Consider the following 7,637-nt stretch of genomic DNA (forward strand, 5'->3'; position numbering starts at 1 on the left):
GCTGTAACAGTTATCACAGGTGTCTGTAATGAAGCTTTAGTGTTAATCCTGATTCTTATGACAACCCAACATTTTTCAAATCCAATTGTCACAGAGAGCAAAAAAGTTCTGGCTGGGAATACAATTATAAAATATACAGTTCCGACTTACATACAAATTCAACTTAAGAACAAACCTTCAGACCCTATCTTGTATGTAACCCGGGGACTGCCTGTACATACTCAACCTGCTTTGTCTCCCAGTTCCCATGTTGCTCCGATTCTTCCAACTTTCAGCACTTCTCCCGACCAGAAGATTTTTTGAGGTCACAGGATCTCACTTCAGCCATTAAGTGTCTCCCATGGTCAACAAAAGTGGCGTGATCTGATAAGGCCACTAATTTGCCAAAGTGAGTCCTGAAACCCAGGATCCTCTCTTGCCATAAACGCGAATTGCCAGGACACCAAGGGAAGCGGGAATCAGAGAAGGGTGAATGTGCTTTTTATTCTTCCAACCCCTCCAAGGGTTTTTCTTGATTCCTTTTTTAAAAGAAGTATTTAAGATGCTCCATTATTCTCATAAAAACACTTCTATTACCTGATTTATAATAACAATAATTCCTTTATTTATACAGCGCACCCAGATTATGCAGCGCTGCACAGAGCTTGCCAGATTGGTCCTCATGGGGCTCACAATCTAATCAACCTACCAGTATGTTTTGGAGTGTGGGAGGAAACCAGAGGACCCAAAGGAAACCCACACAAACACGGAGAGAACATATAAACTCTTTGTAAACGTTGACCCTGGGACTTGAACCCAAGTCCCCAGCGCTGCAAGGCTGTAATGCTAACCACTAAGCCACTGTACTACAACAAAAAGCAACACAACACAAGCTAAATATCCATTTCAGAGCTCAGTGATAACATTTTGAAAGGTAATTTACCACCTTTATAACCCAGTGTTACATAACGTGACATGATGTATCATATCCTGCATCATACATCACTGGAGATAAAGGAATCTGCATGGGCACGTTTAATGTCGTTTCAGGGAACATTAAGAAATATATTGGTTTTTTTTTTCTCAGAACAATTATATGTTCCCTCATATTCATTATAACAGGAAACTCCGGATATACAATACTTATTATTCCTCTAACTTTAGTTACACATCTGCCAAAAATAGTGTTCTATTCATTATTGCAGGGCAGAGAGAGACAAGTACAGTGTCCATCAATTTTAAAAACTTCTACTGCCCTCAAAAAGGTCCACAGCTAATCTAGAAATGCACCATTAAACTTTACATGTCAGAAGGTGTAGGATCTAGTTTGTGAGATTCTTATATAAAGTAAACTGGAATCTCTAATAACCTGGCATCATCTTCCCAAGCATATTATGAAAAATATAGATAAATGCAGGCCGGATACAGCTGATGTTAGCATAGGCATAACTTAAAGCTCTTGAACCCGGAATCTGTTACAACCCCTTTAATGAGGACCTTTCACTATTAACTCCAGTTGTTTACATTCTTATAAAGGTGCCACCAATGGAATTGTTTGTCCGGCCCGAAACGTATACAGACGTACAGCATATAAACACAAATACAGTATATACACACCATACACACATATAGTGTATACGTATGACAGATATACACACATATAGGCGATATGTGCAGCATAATGTATAAAATGGTGCACATCATCCGCTCTTTAGTGTCAGGCCAGATGTTGGGGCCCCCTGACAATGTGGGCACCATAGCGGCTATTATGGCTGCTACCACTGTAGTTACACCCCTGCTAAGTACGAAATTGTTCTCAAAAGGGGACTGGGAGTAAGCCACTGCCACACACCTATGAAGATGGCTTATCTCTCCAGAACAAATGAATTAGGCACAAAGTATAACATGTCTGACCTTCAGGCAAGAGTTTAGAGTTTAGAGGCCGTCATTGAAATGAGATGGTGGCAGTATCAAACTTGATAGCCTACATACTGCCCTGTAGAGATAATAAAGCATGGGACCTCTGGCCACGGAATGCTCTTTCAGCTCTTGGCAAACATTCATACAAGAACCTTACAGGACCTTTGAAGGTCCTCCAATGGTCCTCAAACTATAGTAGTTATAGCCAGCAGAAGGGACCAACCCTACTTCTTTCACCAGTTTGGTTCTGGTACCCAATGTAGGAAGTAAATGCCAAACAATTAAAGTAAATTAGATGAGGTCAATAATTTTCGAACATCCCAAGGCCCATGGCAGTCTTAGGGCTCATTTCAGATGGCCATTATGGGGGCGGTGATCTGGTTGCATGATTTCCAACCAGATCACGGCCCCCATAGACTTCTATGGCTCACAATGTCTCACCATCACCAAGCCGGATGGCCACTCGTCGGTCTATGTATGATGGAGGGGTGAAGAGCGTTCACTCCTCCGCCCGGCCCAGTGCTCCGATCCGGGTGAGCACCAGGTTGTCTAAATGCACCCTTAATCTGCCTCCAACTGGAAAGTATGGATGGCATACACCTAAGGCTTTATTCACATGACTATAACATAAAAGTAAGTAAAAAGTAAGACAAATCTAGATTCTTAGTATATGAAGCCTGTTTTTCCATGGAGGAGACAGACCAGGAAGATGTTGGAGACAAACACATTCATTGACAGATAATTTGTCAGTAAGTGTTTATGTCCTCCATCTAGAACAGGACATTCATCTTAAATCTATGAACGACAGAACATTTTTCTACCAGCACTTAATATATCATTTTTGTGAGATGAACTAGAGATGTGAAGAAGCAGAAGCATCGTACACCTGCGCTGTGTTACTTAGCAACACTCATGGAAACAGCTGCTTCGGATCATCTTTGCAATCAGATCAATGCAGAGAACTGATTAGAAGATGCAGCCTCCTTCTTAAAGGGGATATTTTTGTAAAAAAAAATGTGGACTTTCCATTTTGTTACATAGTGTCCCTGACAATAAGCCCATCACAGGTTCCCGGGCCTAATTTACAGTATTGATGACCTATCCTATGTGGGGATCCAAAATCTACCACCCTCTATGATCAACTATGTAAAGAGGCCAGAATTTTGGAAAACTGCTGCTCCTTCCTAATTTTTATATCACGCACAATGTTGTACATTGTATATTTGGAATTGCAGCTCATCCTCATTCATTTGAATAAAGATTTTCTGTACAAATTAATCAAAACAGTCAATTTCAAGCGACAAGACCATTCATCATTCAAAATTAACAATTGTTTTAGCCAGTCATCATCTGGAAGAAAGTCAGCCGTGTTAAAAATTCGGAAATTCACAATAATATATTCCTGAAGAGCCTCACCTTAAAGTAGTTATACCAAGTTTTCAAATGATCCCTTATCCATGGGAGATAAAAATACTGATCGAGAGGGTCTGACTGGTGGGACCCTCATCATCTTGGGAATGGAACCCCCAGAATTCCAGAGAACGGATGTCCCATTCTTTCTAATGGGTCTATTCAATAAGATGGGAGTGTTGGGAACTGCCAAGCACAGGGCTTGCCTATCTCCGGCAATTGCTCCGGTGTTCCGGAGATTGATGAATTACCGAAACGCTGGAGACTTCCGCAGTGGGAACCTCACCAATCAGCTAGTTATCCCGCCATCCTGTGTATAGGGAATAACTTACAAATTTAGTAAAATCCCTTTACATAATTTTAGTCCTTCACCCAATCATTCAATGTCTGGCCATTTTTCTTCTCTCGAATATGTATAGTCGCCTTTATAGCGTCACCTCCATCATTGAAAGGTATAAGCAAACACAGTTATCTGCAAAAAGATAAAACCAGCCTTTTCTCCAACTTCCTAACTCAATATAGAGAGATATGGCAGAGGCAGAGATTACTAGTAATACCACTAACTTCAAGGAAGGGAGAAGGGTGGAAATCCTTATGCAAACTCTACTGGCGACATTCAGCAAGCAGGTTTATCAGCATTTCCCCATGGTATGGTGTAAACATCCTGTCAGAAAAGCTTTTCATGCATATACATGGATATGTATCTGTAACTAGAAGCTGAAAACTTTAAGTGACCTTCAAAGAGAAAACTAAATTGAATTATTCTTATGCATAGTCAACATACCTGGTGTCCTCCATTCACCTTCCCATCAGGTCTCTTCCGAAATGGCCATTGACTTCTTCAGGAAATACACCTTCTATGGAGTGAAAATATAGGGGGCATGTTTGTGCCTTACACATATCATCCGTGGACAAGTTAGTGGCCATTTTAAAAAGAACCCAATGTAGGAGCCAAATAGAGCAAGGGAAGCATAAGGAGCAAAATGTAGGATACAGTGGGGCTCATTTACTAAGGGTCCGCGGAATATCCGACGATTTCAGATGTGCGCCACATTTAGAACGGCTTTTTGTTGCATGCAATCGGATTTTAGTGCATTGGTGCCGGCTTTCACGCAACAAAAACCGGGGAGCGGGCGGTTGGACGATCCAACGAATTCGGACAATGCGCAGGATTTAACATGTCAAATTTTGTCGCAAGACATGCACTCACATACACCGGGAAGAAGAAGGTGATCTCCAGCGGACCTCAGCGGGGAAGCGACACATGCAGGATCTTGGGCGCACGATCTTGTTGAATTATCCTTGTCGGACAGTCCGGATCGGGGGTCGCAACAGGACCAGGTAAGTAAATGTGTCCCAATATATGTTATCTATGAATGCATAAAGTGCGGCCAAATACATTTTTTGGGTGGAGGGTGACTTTAGGAGGAATTGGAACTCCTAATTGTTTTATGCAGGGGCCCACTATTTGATTCTACTGTTATTAGGGACACTCTTTTTTATAGCACTACAGTACATGGGGGTTGCAATGTTAGGGGTAGAAGCAGGATGACACTGTTAGAGGATCAAGATCTGGGGGACAGTTGGAAAGTGAAGAATATAAGGGGGGCCTTATTTATCATGTGTCGGCGCAACAATATTTGTCCTTTTCTGATTCAATGCTGCAATGAAGGTGGAGACAGTTCTAACCCTTTTTGGTTGTGCACTAATTCATTATCCCCTTCAGCCACAATCTATCATCCCAGTGTAAATTATAGCACGATTCATGCGCCAAAGACATGGACCCTGCGTCAAAGTTGCAAAAATTAACTACATTCCCGCTGGAGTTCACTGAAAGTGTATTATCTGACGATAATTCACTAAGATTGTGCGCCCGATATCCTGCATGTGTCCGATATCCCTGCTCAGGTCTGACAGAGTTCACCATCTTTTTAGTGGTCCATCTAAGTGCTTAGGCTTGTGACACAATTTAAAAGTTAAAACCTGCGCTCAGTCCGAATCAGTCAACCGTCTGGCGGCATTACCCTAATTTGTGTTGAATAGAAGCCAGTGCAGCTGCACCAAAAAAGGGTCGCGCAGATGCTTCCTAAACACCTGTGCAAACCATGCAATCCCCGAAAAAGGTGCACAGTCCGACGAAAGCGAGCAGCGCGACCCTTAGTAAATGAGCCCCATTGTGGAGCATTTATTATTGACTGTCAGACAGAAAACTGGTGTTTTCTTGTTTTCCACCTTGCTGCATCTGTTGCACCTTATTTATGAAGTATCAGCGCCACAATACTTGTCCTTTTCCGACACTCATGCCTTTCCTTTTTGTGGGAGCACAATTTGGGCGCAGCTTATAAATCCTGACACTTTTCCACCACTTCTAATTTCATGATCTTGTTTTTGGCGCAATTTTTGATACACCCTTAGAACTGTCAAAATCTAATTAAATTGATAAGTGCCCCTCATTGTGGTCTGGGTCTAATGGAGAAGATAAGGAACACCTGCAGTCCCTGGATGCGATAGCTATAACTTTCTTCTGTATTTTTGCAGCTGAATATGATAAGTACTGTTTTTTGGCATAAGCGCCGGTGGGCAGTGTATATAGGTAAGAATTCGGTACATATACATTGGGGCTTGGGACCCAAATCTTTTAAGACTCTAGAAAATCCTCTGCTACAATAAGATTTTTTTTAAAATATCCTCCAGGTGAATTACAAATTTCCCCAACATTCCTTCCACGCAGGTATTCCACACATTTCTATTCACCAGGAGTCTCTTGGAGTATTGCCAAATATGTCCTCAATATTTCTTAAGAAATTCGAGTTGACTGATAAGCTACAAGCAGGATGCATCAAGACATCCAATCATTAGACCGTTATAGTATGTACACAGGGAACAAGCAATAGAAGCACCAGAAAATTCCTGAGAAATGGCAGCTGTGAATATTATTACCAGAGAAATCTATGACATGCGCCTTCCCTGTCCTCTGACATGCCTGGAGCTGCATTGGTGTCACTATGGAACCACCTAATGTGTTTGCTAAACTTTTCTTTATGATGGCACAAGAACAATGGACTGTAGACGGCAGGGTCTATAGAACTGACATTCTTACACCCAGGCAAAGTCATTATACACTGACAGGTGATTTACTGATATAAGAAAGTTCTAACAAACTCTATTTCATGTGCCTTGGACCTCTCTGACACAGTGGTGGAACTTTGTAACTTAAAAAGTGGTAACGGAAAATGTTGCATCTTTCTTCCAAATGCAGCGCCACACCTGTCCACTGGTTAAATATGGTATTACAGCTTCTGCCCACTCACTTTAGTATTGCTTTGCGAGCGGGACAAACGTTTAAATCTTCTGGGAGAAACCGATCAAGTTGTTTGCAATGCTTTAAAGGGGAGTATATTTAAGACAAGATTCTTAAATATACTCAGGATAACAAAACAACTCTAAATCAATGTTAGCATTTCACAGATATAAATCAGTCTCTATCAGTCCTGGTATTTACAATTTTAGTTTCCCCTGGATACGACCGTAAATCTTCTGACTATGGTCGGATTCTTCTTGTGAATAGATTCTCTTGTCTGCACACTGCAATGCTCTCTGCCTCCTGCCCCTCCCCTGCATTATAAGACCAGCTCAGACACAGGCACTTCGTGTCAGCAAGCAGCAGTGTGCAAAGACTTACTCTTTATAGCAGAGCTGACTGTTTGTGTTATAGGTGAGTTAGCAGAACTGAGGGTGTCATTGTGTTTTATATCCATCTCATTACGCCCATCAAACCTGTAGTGCAAAGATGCCTTTCTGCCTTCTCTAAGCATTTGTATTACAATATAATTGTGTGTTATAACTTACCTTGCACCGTGACAGAATCCTCTGTGTAGTCCTAGGGATTGGGCTTTGGTTTGGCTGCATTTTAAAAAACAACATGTGACTTGTCTATGCTCCAGACCCTTCAGCTCTCAGCCCCCACATTTGTTCTCCTTCCCAGGGACAGAGCTCACCGCGTGGTGAGATGACATCAGTGGGGGAGGGAGGAGCTGTACAGGAGCACAAAGGTGGGGGCTGAGAGCTGAGGAGTGAGCAGCACAGACAAGTCACATGTTGTTTTTTGAAATGCCTCCAAACCAAAGCCCAACCCCTGTGACTACACAGAGGATTGTGGCAGGATGCAAGAGTAAGTTATAACACACAATTATATTGTAATGCAAATGCTTAGAGAAAGAAGAAAGACATATTTGTAATGCAGCTGTAATGGGCTCCTGCAATTTGTCTTTAGTGAAAATGATGTTCCTGGTGACAGGTTTACTTCAATTTGTAGATTCTGCATTTTT

This window comes from Engystomops pustulosus, chromosome 3, assembly GCF_040894005.1.
Source record: "Engystomops pustulosus chromosome 3, aEngPut4.maternal, whole genome shotgun sequence".
In the NCBI taxonomy this organism is placed as follows: domain Eukaryota; kingdom Metazoa; phylum Chordata; class Amphibia; order Anura; family Leptodactylidae; genus Engystomops; species Engystomops pustulosus.